Here is a 16,179-nt window from a genome sequence, read left to right on the forward strand (position 1 = left end):
TTTTAACTGCTTCAGCTCATTAATTTGATTCAGCATAAAACATCTACATTCAAATATTCCATTAGAAAAAATATATAATAAAAAGAAAACACAAAATCGGCCACCAGATGTCTGAATAAGTTCATTTGTATAATATCTATTTCTCAAGCAATCTGATAGCAGCCCAATCTGATAACAGCCTATGACTATTTGTGTACTTCAATTTTCTTACTAATTAATAGATAGATAAAATGCATAAACACCTAAATAGGTCCAGAATAGCTAGCTTTAATAACGTAGTTTTGTAAAATATTAATCACTTGGCATCATAATTTCCCCACTTCGATTTGGGCTCACCTCGGTTGGCTGTCTTCTTTGATGCAGTCAGCTCTTAGAAGTCTACTCTGGCCATTGAGGGGTGGTTGGCACGCCTGATAGAATTCAGCAAAGCAATAGACTTAGTTACTTACCATACGAGAAACCAATATTTTGATAGGAACATAAATAAACAAATAAAGATTAATTCACCTTAACAAATTTGGCTTTCAGATTTCTAGTCTAATCACCAAGTATCTTAATATGAACGCTTGGGTAATTATCATCCGGGGCAGAGGTTATGGAAAATGGATGCCTGTGATCACAGTATGTTTTGCTTGAATTTTGCTCAATGGAAACAAATAAAAACTAATTAAATTTGTATCACGACCTCAATTTGAAAATCATATACAAATCATAGCGAGCAAAATATATCATATCACTATGAAATATATGTTTTTAATTTATGTCTTTATCACTTGAAATGACACTAATTATATTAAATATGTAAAAAGAGAGTTAAAAAAATCACAATTCATTACATTATTGCAATATAATTATTATGTTGCAACTTTAGATATAATTTCATTCCATGAACATGACCATTAAGATGTCACATTCAGCAAGAGTGATTCCAGTATTGCAACTATATAATCTTCAAGTCTAGTTTATACTTTATAGGATACTCAGCCTAGCAACTAGAGCTATTATACCAAAATATTTAGTTTATTTTGTTAAGAACATGAATAAAAATGCATAAGGTTTGCCATAAAAGTGTCTTACATAGGTATGCATCTCTAATATGTCAGTGAGCATGCATAAAAAGATTAGTTACAGAAGCTGTTAATTGGTCATAAGCCAATTTAAGAACAAATCATCCAAAGTTTTCCTTCAAACAAATCTAGAGTTATCATAACAAATCACCCAACAACTGGAACTAGACACTTTCTTTAGCTACCTGAAGTCAATGTCATAATACTACTTTCTAATACGCATCAAGATTCTCAGCTCAACACTACAACACACCCAATATCAGTACAAATTTGTGTATGCTTTTCCAGTTGTCTTATCACAATTCACGACAACATCAAATAAACAATATAATGGAATTCAAAAGCTTAATCAGAATAGAACAGAACTGAATAAACACCAACTAATGATTTCATTTTCAAGCAGCTGAACACACACGCACGCACAAAATCATAAGAACCAAAATTGAAGGCATGCACAAACCAGAGTAAGAAAAATGCAAGTTGAAGCAAATTCACAGAGTAGCACTGTTGCACACAAATGCCATTATAATAGCCCTGTTCTTGAGAACACCCCTATCAAATCAAACAATGCAAGCTGATAAGCAAAAAGTGAATCAAATCGGAACCCTAAAATCGGAACCCTCTCAAATTTTAGAACAAAATGAAGGTGAATACATACCTTCTCGACGACAATGAGCAAAGAGAGGATGAACGCGGTTCTTTCCGATGGTGAGCTCAAAGTGACAGCCAGAGCAGAAGGATGAAGAGGAGCGATGATTCTCCAGTGGCGAAGTGGTATGCGTGAGTGGTGAGTATGGAGTGGGGAGTGGGGAAGAGGGGCGAAGGTGACGGCATGAGGGTGATGAGTGACAGCGTGGGGAAGAGGGGAAAAGGATGATGAGTGACGGCATGAGGGTGAGCTTTCTCTGATTTTCGGTGAAGCTAAATGGCGAGCGAAGGGGAAAAGGGGAAAAGGGAGAAAGGAGGCTAGGTCACGTTTTAAGTGTTGGTGAAAAGGGGATAAAAATTTATTAATATGGAATATGGTGAGAAGGGGATAAAAATTAACTAAGTGTTGGTTTATATTTGGTGTGAGAGGGTTACGTTGGAGGGAATATAATTGAAGGGAGAATAAAAATTTCACTAAGTGTTAGGATTTGGCCCTACATACATTAGGCATCACTTTTGAAGCGCACCCAAAACATAATAAATAAGTTACTTTTTAAAAGCGTTCCCTTTGATACGAAAAGTGAACCCATATATATCAACCTACGGCTACGCTTTATAAGTGATTTCTATAATACCTAAGGCTACACTTTTTAAATGATGCTACAATTGTGTATTCTTTTCTCTTATAAAAAGGCAACACGGAGAAAAGCGTAGCCTATTCTATGAATAGGCTATGCTTTTCAAATGTAGCTTAAAAAAATGTGGTACTCAAGACGCAACTGGGAACAAACTCGAATAAGATACACTTCCATGTCTTCATTGATAACGAAATTAGCCCCCAATGAATCTCGTCCAACCGCCTTACCTGTAATGCCACAAAGGGGACCAAGGTAGATGACTTAGAACACGATAACAAACATGCACATTACCAAACCAAATGAACATCAACAGCCTAATCAAAGTGTAACCAAGGATTCGAATCTACCTTTGAACATTGAATCGTTGCTTGAATGACCGCCGCCTGCTTCCAACCGTGTATGATGAGAGGATCTCCATTAGATGCAGTTGTGTTGACAGAGAACTTCCACCCACTATTGCTGAGCTACCTAGCAAACCCAACCGTGGTGGTGATGGTGGAGGGGGGTGATGGGGTTTCGGTGGGGGTGGGGGTGGCGGTACTAACAAAACACTGCCAGCACGAACCAACTCTCGGCCTCATCAACATCAGCGAAGCCCTTGAACTCACAGTCCTTGAACCCATTCACTTGCCGCTTACAATCCGCCCAACTCGTGTATATCCCAGGAATTCGCCCCTTGCGTACACCGTAAAAACGGTGCCTCCCTGACTCCATGTTGTAGTGGACGTATTGTGACCTTGGGTCGGGGCTTGGTTTCAAGGAAAGGGAAGACCTTTAAATGGTTAGGACGCCCTTGGCATCATCTATGTTGTACGATCCACAAATGAATCTCAGTAAATTTATTTTTAATATAACTCCATTTTTTAAATAAATATTAACAAATTCTTTTTTGTTTGCACTGTGTAACTAAACGGACATTGTAAAAGTCTATTCCACATGACCATGTAACTGAGATGTTAGCGTTTATAGGAATAAATTTCTTTTAAAATATTCTTTTGAGTTATTAGGTGCACTTAAGTAAAATAAATAAAACCTAAAGAACCACAAATTAGCACTATTCTTATGAAAATAAGTCTAGATAATATTTTTCAAATTTTTGTATCTCCGAACTCATGTAGACAAACTTTTCGTAGTCAAGATTATTTTCGTTACCTGAATGGTGACAAATTAATTAGTTGCATCATATCTTACCGATTATGAAATGTGAAAATACTGATTAACAGTATATTTAGTTGAAAATAAATTTATTTCCTGGGTCGTGTGAAAAATTTAGAATGTGAACAGAATTTAAATTGAAAGGTCTTAATTTAGGGAAAGAATTTGGATTGACCTCAAATTCTATCCTATTCATGGTTATCCTAAAGTTCACTGAATTTTTTTTTTCGCAAACAAAAAAAACTAACAGCTTTTATTTTTCTTAAAAAATAATATTTGATTAGTAATTTAATATTTTTGAGTTTGATTTTTTTATTTTTAAAATTACATAAAATTATAAATTCTGAATAGTAGTATTTTAAGTTTAAATATAATTTCTGAAAGTCTATTATAAATCGGAAAACCATGTTTAAGTTAAAAATATTTCAAAACCTATGGGTTAATAACTTTTTCCATAACTACCTCTTGCATCCTAAATCCAAAATTAAACTGGGTTCAAATCCACTGCCAAATCCATCCAACCATGGTTTAATTAAGCTTTGCTCATATGCCAAGGCTAATTTTCATGTGGAACGTAAGAGACCATTCATAACCAGAAGCCCACAATTGGAACCAACAAACACTTTATCCAACAAAAATTTCTCAGCCCATTACCTTAATTATTATCAGCAATCACGTACACAGTCGCATAAGCACATATCACAACAATCAACCTGCACTCTTTTTTCGCGTGTTAAGCATTCATCCATGCACAGTATACAATTTCCACATGAGCTGCATACATCTTAAATACTTGAGCACAAAATTCATTCAGAACAACCCCATCATGGATTAGAACATTGCATGAGTCAGCAGAAAATTTAAAGGTTAACAATGGCCTTGCAGTACCATAGAACTATCCAAACACCAGTTGCAAGTACAAAATTCAGGCAAACACTACATTCCGATTTCATTCCCAATTATTCCTATCATCTTCAACTAACCCTGACTATCCACCCGTGAAAAGAAATACCACTGGAACAATGTCCCTAAAACAACCACCCCAAAATATCAAAAGATGCGAACAAAATCCTCAATCATCCACAACCTTGGAGGAAAACATATCTGCATCTAAAGCAAGGTACATCTCTCAAACATATTCTTCTATATGAGTCACTCTGCATAACAGAAAATAGAAAACAATATTAAAAAAGAAAAACATAAGCGAAAAAAGGAGGGAAAATGCAAGAAAAGTAATGCTTAACAATAATTGCAGCTTCATATTACTCCAAACACTTGGGAGACTCGTATGTAATCCGAATTCAGTCAACTGTACAAACTTACAAAGATCCAAAGCCGAGGAACATAAACAAGGCATCATTTAGTTTGGAGAAACAAAGTTAATAAAACAAAGTTAATGTATTACTATGACCCCAACACCTCTGTCAATTTGTTGAGTGCAAAGCCAAAAACTTGTGAAATAATGAAACACCCCCAAGGACATAAAAGGGTCTCAGCAATCCAAATAAAGCTGCGGGTAAAAAAAAGTAAATTTAAAATAAAAAAGCCGAAAAAGGTGGGTGCCCAAAGAAAGTAAGTGAGAAATCAATTTGAGATCTTTAGTGTGAGATATGAATACTTGATTACTCATCACATTTGAAGGGGAATGTTTCAAGTGAAAGATGGGTCTCCAAGAGAAGATTATGACAACGTCAGTGCTCCTCACTGTCAAAGCACAACCTCACCAACCTTAAGAACATGTATTTAACCTATATCATACCCAGATACCCTACAAACCATGAATGACACTATTATAGAACCTGCACCTTTCTAACCAAACCCTAAACTCTTAACCCACCATACTCTCATTTTACCACAAACTATCATAAACTACCCTACCAAAATAGCCTTATCTATCTCACATACTAAAATTTGGCGCTAATTGCTATGAAATAAACTAGAAACAGCAGCCAATGCTATCAACAGACAAATAGAAATAATTCAAAGTAAATAACTAGAAGAAACAATCCTACTAACAGTAGAACAGAAACAAAAGTTGATGCAAATCTCCAAAACCATTTCTGCATTTTCGCTAATTTCAATCTAACATAACACACAGTTACTGGGGAAATTTCAAAGTGCTTTGCGTTCTGGACTCATGGAATTCATCAAGAGACAAAAACCAATGTGCATTCTAGTATTACAAATCAAGTTCATATTAATAGTGAATGCGTGAATTGAGGTTCATTTGTTGGATAGTTACATATCAGCAAAGATTAATTACCGCCAAACGGCTTCTTCTAAATTAAGTATGCCTTCCTGTGAGAATCAATCAATCAAATATATATGAGATTATTAACCAGCGCCAATCACCTTATTAAGTAATTATCCACTAACTGCAAAGCAATTATCTACTGATTAAAAAAATTAAATACGAAAGAAGCACCAGCAGAGGCAAAAGGTACTAACCCTTGTCTCATGTTGCACACCATCTTCCCACGACATTCTGTATACGGGGACATAGAACACACGTGAAAAGCAAGAACTGTTGAAACTGAATACACAAATATTAGCTATCCGAACATAAAGCAAACTGCACGCATCCAAGCATACCTATGTTAGCCACTGCTCAAACAACTCTTTATTGGTGCGCCTTGTGGGGTTAGACGTACTTGGGTTGGCTGCTAGTCCATGAGACCCCCTTGGTGACCCGAGCAACCTTGTGAAGCAAAAAACTGTTCGATGTTGCCCCCCAAGAAAGATGTTGGAACCCTCACCGCTGATACCCATGTGGGGGTTGCAATACGCCTGACTACGCCCATGAATTGACTCGGTTGAGTTCGTTTCAGCACAATTTGATACAGTTTGCCTGATGCCACCGTTCCCCAACTGAATGCCCTGACATGTACGAACACAGTTGTTAAAAACCTGATCACAACTCAACCATTGCTATTTACCTATGTATGCATGCAATGTCTTATTCGACTCTATTTGTCACCTGTTCTTGTTATATGGAAAGTAGCAATTGCTAAATTCATGAAACGCATACTGTAAACTAAAAAAGCCTCAGCTAATGTGCGGCTAAAAAAACTCTTTCCTCGCCTGGCCCAAGTGCAACGCAACCAAATGTGATCTACACAAAACGCCTTACAGGAATAATGCACAACACATTAGAAGCTATGTATCACATATCCCATGTATCTTGTGTCACTAGCACAAAAAGTAAAATGGAAAGTACTACTTTACTACCCATGTCAACTATTGTCCTCACCACTAAAAAAATGTACTCCACGCCTGATGTCATCAACTTTTCTACCATGAATTTAATTGTTCCCTATTTTTTGGCTTCGTTATTGGTCAATTTCAAAAACCATACCAGTATGTACTCTAAGGTTGTATAAGTTCGCACACTGACCTCATCTTTGTTAGCACCTTGAGTCTGCCCAACTGCACACAGGGAACTCGGTTCCGCCGACAAACATTCTGCGAAACTGTGGACCACGCCACCATCAGTGCCAGCAACACCATGATCCCGCTGGCTCGTGCATGTCGTGTTCATATGACCAGGTACACCACAGGTCATGCAACGTCGTCGCTTCATTGGTACCTTACCATGGCTGCCTGGATGCATCTCCTTTCGCTTCCTCGGAGCCCCCTTTGTCTTCGACACCACCGGGTCCTTCAGCCCGGATAGCAAAGGGAAACCCAGCTGGCCTCCGAGCCTTTCGTACGCTCATCATTGTAGAGCTTCTGCGAGACATGTAATGCCGTCCCTAGCCACAACAAACTTATTTGCATCTTCCGACCCAATTTTTGCAACCACACTCATCGCCCCACAAAGGGCACCATATCTAAGCAAGCGTCTTTGATGGCCCTTTGTACTTTTGGGGGGTTTCGATCTCCAATCCTTTGCATCTATGCACCATCTACCCAGGATAAGATCGCTCGGTATTTTTTCTAAGCCCTCGTACTTCATCACACAGAATATATGACTACAAGAAATTCCCTTACTATTCCACATTGAACATTCACACTCAACCCTTTCCTCATTCGGATCATACAACACCCTGTATGTCCTATTAGGTTTCCCCATCTTCGAAAACTTGTACACACACGTAGTGCTAATGCTGTCCCTGCCCGGAACAATAACGTCACCACACCCTTTATTTGTTTCTTTACTTCTCTAAAAACTGCTCTTGTATACACCTTTGAAGCAAACAGCTCGATCGAATCAAGTCCAATTGTTAGCACCGGACTATAATAGGTGGAATATAATTGGGCTGCTACTTCATTATTCTGATAGTCTTTTACAACCCGGTCTAAACTGTGGACAAGTTCCAAATGCTATTAGTTGATCTAAGAAAATCCTTAACAAAAGCATTGATCGCTTTACATCTTGCAGTTCTGTATCCCACACAGAAGGTGACCATCAAGTAGGCCACTCCCTAGCTTTCTCTACTTTCATATGTGCTCTAAACCCAGCTGTTATCTTGTAGGCCAAGCAACTCAACAGCCATCTTCCATTACTCCTCAAACTCGTTGATTTCCAAGTTTGCATAGAGAGCTTTCTTAAAAACCTTGCGGAATTCTGTTTCCTTAACCCTCTGGACACAATTCTTCTCCAGGTGCCAACCGCACAATCTATGTTTCGCGGTCGAGATCACATCTACAATTGTAGTGCGCATCACCTTGTCCCCATCGGTGACTACTACACAAGGCTTCTTATGTCCCATGACATCCAACAGGTTCAACAACACCCACCGATAAGTGCGTACCTCTTCATCCTCTAGCAACGCGAACCTAAAAATGGATGTTTGTTTGTGGTGATTTGACCCAGAAAAAACCACCAGCGGCTTCCTGTACTTGTTAGAACGATACGTAGAATCAAACGCCAAAACATCACCGAATAGCTGATAGTTCGCCATCATCTCCCCATCTGCCCAAAATAGGCTACCCAAGCGATTGTCCGGGGTCCGTGTGTAACATGCCGAGGTCAGCATGTCTGCATTTGCCTTACCCTCGAAGTAACCGATAGTGGCTGCTGCATCCCCATCACATATTCGCGTAAGCTTTTGCCCATGTACATAATTATACAAATCCTGTTTTGTAAATCGAAGCATACCATAACCACCAGAATGCCCGGCCATGTAAGCCATTATTTTAGAGGTTGCAATCCCAAACTACTTGAAACTATCAACCTGTGCCTTGTCGTCATCGCTCATCTTTTGATGACTATGAAGGAGATGTGTAAACATCGCTGGGGCAAGCTCGTGGTTGTGTTCGCCAACGATGGTTCTTACCTTCCACACGCTCTGTTGCATATCGTAGTAAATCTTCAATTTGGCCTTACAGTCCATTTAACTCTCCGGCCTCTCCTCCCTCACTCGCTCAGATCGATCATAGTGGTTACGATGTCTTGTACCTTGTCGATGGCAAAAAAGTCTCTCCTTATCAAAATCCCATTAACACGACCTACATCTCCTTTCCAAACGCCAAAACCCCTGAATCTAGCAAATTCCTTGTAGGCAGCATAGGCATCCTCCTCGGTAGCAAACTCTCTACCCAAGAAGTCTTCTGCGACGACTTGCCAGCTTGGACCTCCACCTTCCACATCATTTGCACCGCCAGCCCCCTCATCAGCAACAGCATCCGCTGCACATTTCTTCCCCTCTTTGGGACCCTCTTGGGCTCAAAGCTCTCCTCGTCATCATAATCGTCGTCACTCCCATAATAATGTCCCCAGTAATCCTCCGAACTACCCCCATCCGAGTCTTCACCCTCAATGTTGAACATGCGCCTGAAATCCATCGAACACAGCTGGCCGACGTTCTAGCCTGAACACATACAAACCAAAGAAATGTAGTTTATAATCACACCAGCTATAGATCCATAAAATCACCCACAAACATCCATAACGAGGCTATATTCTGCTCCACAAATAATGCATAACCGCTGCATTGAAACCCTTCTAACATACAATTTAGCAACTCTTTATACTTAAATAAAACCCTCTTCACTGCCGACATTATAACTAACTAACTAACCTACCATATCACTAGCGAATTCATCGACACATTCACAACACAAAAGAAAAAAAATCTCGACTAAGCAGAGCCAGCAACACAGATTCGACCATCTTATCTTCTACTAAATTGACTTCATTTAATTCATGTGTTTCCCTTTTTAACCAAACACAAGATTGAACAATACATCCATTTACTAAAAAAAGCTCACCAACTCTAACTTTCTTAACTAACTTCAAAACAAAAACTAACAAGCTATACACCATCTGAGCCATCGAAGTTCAAACCAATGGATCACAAGAACCTACCTGGGCAATCCAACAAGGTGCCTTCTCAACAACTATATTTTCATTGCCCTGCCTACCATCCTGCTGGTATCCATAGCACCCTCAATTTTCCAAAACCAACAATCATCATGCATATGACCACATTTAATTGTCTATACTTGTTTATGTTTTACTTGTAGTACTTATCCCAGGATTTCTTTTCCTCCTCAATCATATTATTTTCCAAACAAAAAAATAATCTTATAATCAGATTCTCTAATTAACTACTACAACAGCAAAAAATTACTTATATTAACTAACCTTTCAAGGATTATTTTAACACACATAAAAAATGAAGCACAAAGAACAAGAAATCAATTACATTAAAAAAAACCGTACATGTTATGTAGTCCTATTCTACCAAACCTACGTGGAGATAACCTTCCTATATCTCCTTTAAAAGGACGCACAATGGACTGTGCCCATCATTAAAGCAGAATAAACGAACATGAATCATGGGAGGGGTTCGGAAAGGTCGCTACTTACCGAGATGAGGGATCGAAGGACCCCCACTCCAAGACTGCGACGACGAATCTGACGCTTGGCGCACTAGGGCAGGACCTTCACCCCTCCGGACCACCTCAACCACAACCATACCACGTGCACCACCCACAGCGACAATGACAACACCCACAGCGGCATTCCTACATGCTAAACCCAAGGGTTGCTTCAATGTTAAGAGAATACTGTAGAGAAGACCCAACTCTTCGCTTTTGTACTAAACAAACGCAGCCTAACTAGCATTTAGCCATTAACTCTAAATCTTTATTTTTCTTCTACCAACCTTACCCTTTATACATGTTATTGTTTTATTTATAGAATTCTTATTATTTCACTTTTATATGAGCTTTTTTCTATTATTTATTATTTTTATTTTTTGTTAATTTTTTTGGTTTAACATTGTATACTTTATAATTGTGGTTCTTATGTTTTATATTTATTATTATCTTTTAATAATATGATTTATTGATCCCATTAGGTAAAGTAAATTAAACAAAAAATTTAACAATAAATAATAATAATAGTGAAATATTATATCGTACTAAAAAAAGTACCAAGAGTACAAGAAAAAAAATACTATATAAAAAACATACCAAAAAAAGTATAAAAAAATATTATAATTTAATATCATATCCGTTTTAGTAATTATCTATCTAAAAGTGATTTTAACTAATATTATTCAAACACTATTTATTTTAGCAAAATCAATTTTGATATAGATCAGAGTTGCCAAACACAAATCATGTTGACATAAACTCACTTCTACCCAAAATCATTTCTATAAAATCACTTCTATAAAATCACTTTCATTCAAACTTCAATTTGATAAAACGTCAATCCAAACACACACTTCATTGTCGAAAGCTTTACCACCATTGGTGCTTGTAGAGCTTATATAGTAGGGGTATATATAGGTCGGGTGAAAATCAGGTTTGTCCTAATCCAGACCCAACCTTAAATATGTATCGGGCCTAGCTATTTTATACATTTTAATCCGACCCTAGACCCAATAAAACCTAAATATTTTTGGACCACAATTATACCAGGTGAAATTTGGGGGGAAACCAAGCTTTTACTAATAATTTGTAAAAAGAGATAAAAGTTTACTTGTTAGTTGTTATAAAGAAGTTGGTAGGCCAATCTAAAACTTGAATATCTCCATGAATCACAGTTCCATATGATATTCAGCAACAAATCACCAATAATTAAGAATCAATGTATTTTAATTAAAATCAGAATAAATCATAACTAAACAAAGTGAACAAAAACAACAATAATTGGAACATATTTTAATAAAATTCTAAACAAATAAGACCCGAATAGGGAGTACAAATCAACATTATATATAATTAAAATCAAAATAGATCAGAACCAAATAAAAGGAATAAATAAATAATAATCAGAAGTTTAGAATAACAAATTAACCTTATAAATTTTAATAACAAGTTCAAAAAAATCAAGCATTATAAATGATAATAACAAAGCTCAGACCCTAATCCTATTTTAGAAAAAAAAAAGTTTAGAAGTATTACCAAAACCAACGCCGAGAAGAAGAGGAACAGCTGAGCAAGGGCTTTTGACCTTCCTCACCGGAAGAGCACCAGCGCTAAGAATAAGAGGAGTGATGCCGAGAAGAAAAGGAGCAGGAAAATAAGAAGATCAGCGCCGAGGAGAAGAAAAACAAGAGAAGAAGAGGAGGAGCAAAGCAATGACCTTCACACTTCACGGTTGTTGTTGGTGGCGCCATAACAGTATTCACCTTTCGAGTAAGGGAGGACTCCAAAATATTGTTGTATAATTTTTTGCTACTCTATCATTCAACTTTCTTACTATTTAACTAATTATCCACTAAGTTTGTTATGTAACTAACTCTGCTTTTGCATTACTCTACTATGATGCACCCACTCTAAGTTTCATAGTCACATTGGGGACCCCTTCACCCTTGTGCTTTTTTGTTGTGGTCCTGGTTCACTTTGTGTACTTGCTTCTTTGTTCTTCACATTTTTCTTTGTTAGTCTGAGACTAGTGCTTGGCATAATTGGGCTTGTATCAATCACTCCCCCCTCCCCATTACGATAATCTTGTCCTCAAGGTTTTTATTTGGATACATCTTGGAAAGTTCATCCCAATTTACCCAGTTCGTCTCTTCTCTCAGAGTTCCTTGCCATTCAACTAGGTTTGCACCTCTTTGGTCCCAGCATCACTCCGTAGGATATGGCTATCAATGATATTAGATGGCAGGGGTTCAAACGACAATGTGAAAGGAGGAGAACTAATCAACTCATCGTTTGTAGGTTCACCATTTTATTCCTTCAACAAGGAAACATGAAAAATCGGGTGGATGGCACTACCTTCTGGGAGTTCTAGCTTATAAGCTACTGTTCTCACTTTTTTGCAGTACTTGAAAAGGTCCATAAAAATGCTTACTTAACTTCAGATTATCACGAACAAGCACCGATCCTCGCTTATATGGTTGAAGCTTCAAGAGGAACTAATCACCCACCTCGAAATACTTTTCGCTCCTATGTGAATCTACTTGGCGACATTTTGTTTGGTCTTGGGCCTGTTGCAACTGAAAATGCAGCTCCATATCAAAAACCTCATGAGTATTGAGCAGATCATCAACATCTTGAACAGGGGAGCTGTGACTATGGTACCTTGAAATAGTGTCACAACTTTGGAAAAGATGTGTCCAAAAGCGGCTCAAAAACAAGGGGTCGCGGTCAGAAACAATGGTGGCAGGGAAACCATGATACTTAAAAATAATGTTGAGAAACTCTTGAGCCACTATCTTAGCGGTAAAGCCGGTCTTGGGAGTGGCAATACGAGTAGTCTTGCTAATTCTTTCCACTACAATCAGTAATGTTCTAAAACTCGCTGAGTTGGGCAACTTAGTTATGAAATCCATGCTCAAATCATCCCAAGGTCTTGCAGGAATTCGGAGTGGTTGGAGCAGCCCTTGAGGTTTAGTTGGAATATATTTTGTACATTGGCAATCCACGCATTGATCGATGAATCAAGTGACATCCCAACGTAACCCTGGCCAAAAGAAGAGTTCTCCCATGCCTTTGTATGTCTTTAAAATACCACCATGTCCTGCCGTTGTAGTTGAGTGAAATTGTTGAAGGAGAAGTTCCATGATGTTGTCAAATTTAGGAACCTAGAATTTACCTTTGTATAACAAGATTTCATCGCGAAAAGTATAGTCAAATGAGAGTTCACCCTTTTTTAGCTTTTTACTTGAAATACTAATAGTTCTTTGGCTTCTTGATTAGCACGCAGAAGAGTGGAGATAAGGGTGGACTTAACGTCTGAAATTATATCGTTTTTAAATCATATGCATGATCAACCACTAATTATCAAATTTGAAAGATATAGAAGAAATGGTTCGATCCTCTTATTTTGATTTCTCGAACTGAAAGATCTATGAATCGAGATCTTAATGCATATAGATACAAATGGTCCTCTCCTTGCTATGATAAGGCATCAACAACCTTGTTGATTCTCCTAGGTCTGTATTCTAGGTCAAATTCATAACCAAGAAATTTGGAAAGGTAGTGTTGTTGTTCCGGAGTAAGAATTACTTGTATCATCAATTCTTGGAGCCCTTGATGATTAGTTTTAATGGTGAATCTTCATTAACAGCATTGTGATTGTGGTGATTTTTAGACAGATCGAATTTCTTGTCACTATGTCTTTGCGTATTGTGCGAACCAATGCCTTGATTAGCAACAATATGTTCATGAGGTATATAAGATGGATGAGATTAGAAAGGTATACAGAGCACGGTTTAAGACACTGGGGAACCCAACAACATGGTCGATGTCTTAAGGACCAAGAGACATACCTAATTCGCACTTAAAGAGAGTGTCCAAAGGTCGCCCCAAAATAACCCGCTTCTTGAATAGAATGGATATGCATGCTCCTAGGTGTTGCAGGCTTTACGGAGGCGATGGTCATAGTCGAAGTAGATGCCCTCATCATACCGGATCAAGTGCTGATGACTATCCACCTAATTATAAGTAAATCTAGTGTTTATTTACTTATTTTATTGGATTATGTACTACATTATGAATTGAACTAAATACTACTTTATGAAATGCCTTGTAAACTTATATCAATTTATAAAAATTACAATCATAATCTTTTAGTAATAGGTAAACAAAAATTATAAAAATTACTTACTAAACGTCTTTTTTTATAGTTTTGGTACATTTTTTAACTGCCTTCTTTGTTGTGGAAGGAGTATATCTACTTCTGTTTTTGCGTGCTGAGTCAATCCTCAAGTTATATCCCTTACCGTGAACATTTGGAGTATGGAAACTGTTCGCATCTTTTGCTGCTTTTGCACCTTCTGCACAACCTATATGATAATAACAACCACAACAATAAATACACTAATCGAGTAGAATAAACCTTAAAAATAATTAACAATAATAAATACATTAATCCAGCAGAACTAACCTTAACAATAATTAACAATAATAAATACACTAATCCAGCATAATCAACATAACACCAATAATAAATGCACTATTACCTGCATCATCATCACCATCGCTATTATCGTCCCAGTCATCCTCGCCATCATTATCATCCTCAGCCGTTGGTGCTTGCACTTGAGGGAAATCAATAGCATCACTACAACCAATCCCTCTAGTGACACTCTGGATCGAATCCCTCAATCTCTTGTCAATAGACACTCTTGTTCCAAAGCGTGGAGAGGGGATACAATGTCGTAGTCTTAAATCCACGGAAAACCAACTTGGAGCAATTCAAGGCAATTGCCGACTAGACTGTACTGCCTACTCCACAACTTCAGGAGGTTGCTGCTGGGATTATCGCACTTGCAGGTGCGGGTCGAAGAACAAATCATTCATCCATTGCGACATGTCTGTTTTAGGCACCCATCGATACAGCTGACGATTTGAGGATTGTCTAAATGTGTCCTTCTGGTGTGACATAGAGATTCAGTAATATGCTTGGTAAGGCAGCATGTGGAGTGAGTGTAAGTTGGGGAATAACTGCGTAAAGAATAAGATGCCATGCTCAGTGTATGGTTGTGTGTATGGGTGTGGCTATGGCTGTGGATATGGGTGTGGGAAAGGTTGTGATTTGGGTATGGGTGTGAAAAGGGATGTGGCAGTTGGAATGGATGCATGAAGGGATGTGGCTATGGCTGTGGAACATAACTAGGCAATTGCAGGTGAGCCCCATATACCTCACTAGACCATTGTATATACCTATTAGATGCTTGATAGTGCAGGACAGGATCACCAACCAGAATGAAGGTCCAACGGTTTGTTTACCTTATAATGTATCCAAAATGCTCAACTCTCCAATCTTTGTTCTCTAGTCCAGTCAGGACCACGTTGTGAGCTTCTACAAGATGAGTAGGTTGTCCAGAGACTTCTTACTACAAACCAAACTACCTTCTTATCCTATTTGATGCATTTCACTTAGGTAGCGTTTGTTTTGAGGTACTGAGACAGAGACTGAGAGACTGAGACTCAGTATCGTGTTTGTTAGTTCAGAGACTGGTACTAAAATTTCTGTCTCTGTCTCTAAAATTTCAGTATTTCAGTACCTCCAAAAAGTAGGGACACAGGGGACTGAAATTTTTAGAGATGGAGACTGAAACTTTAATAACATTTTATACCTAAAATACTTTCATTTCAATTAATTAATTCTAATTTTACCCTTTTGTGCAAATTAAATTAGAGTTTCATTCTTGTTTCAATTCATGTCTCCCATTTTGCACCAAACAGAATACTGAGATTTATTTCAATCCCTGTCTCTTAGTCTCTGTCTCTCTACCAAACGCTACCTTAATGCATTCAAA

The 16,179-nt window shown here is 37.9% G+C and overlaps 1 pseudogene; it reads right to left on the reverse strand.

Moving 5' to 3' along the window:
• Positions 1 to 5,767: 5,767 nt before the first annotated feature.
• LOC148547546 (protein FAR1-RELATED SEQUENCE 5-like) lies at positions 5,768 to 9,295 on the reverse strand (annotated as a pseudogene).
• Between the last annotated feature and the right edge of the window lie 6,884 nt (positions 9,296 to 16,179).

This window comes from Arachis ipaensis, chromosome B8 (genome assembly GCF_059453495.1).
Source record: "Arachis ipaensis isolate K30076 ecotype BB chromosome B8, ASM5945349v1, whole genome shotgun sequence".
Lineage (NCBI taxonomy): Eukaryota > Viridiplantae > Streptophyta > Magnoliopsida > Fabales > Fabaceae > Arachis > Arachis ipaensis.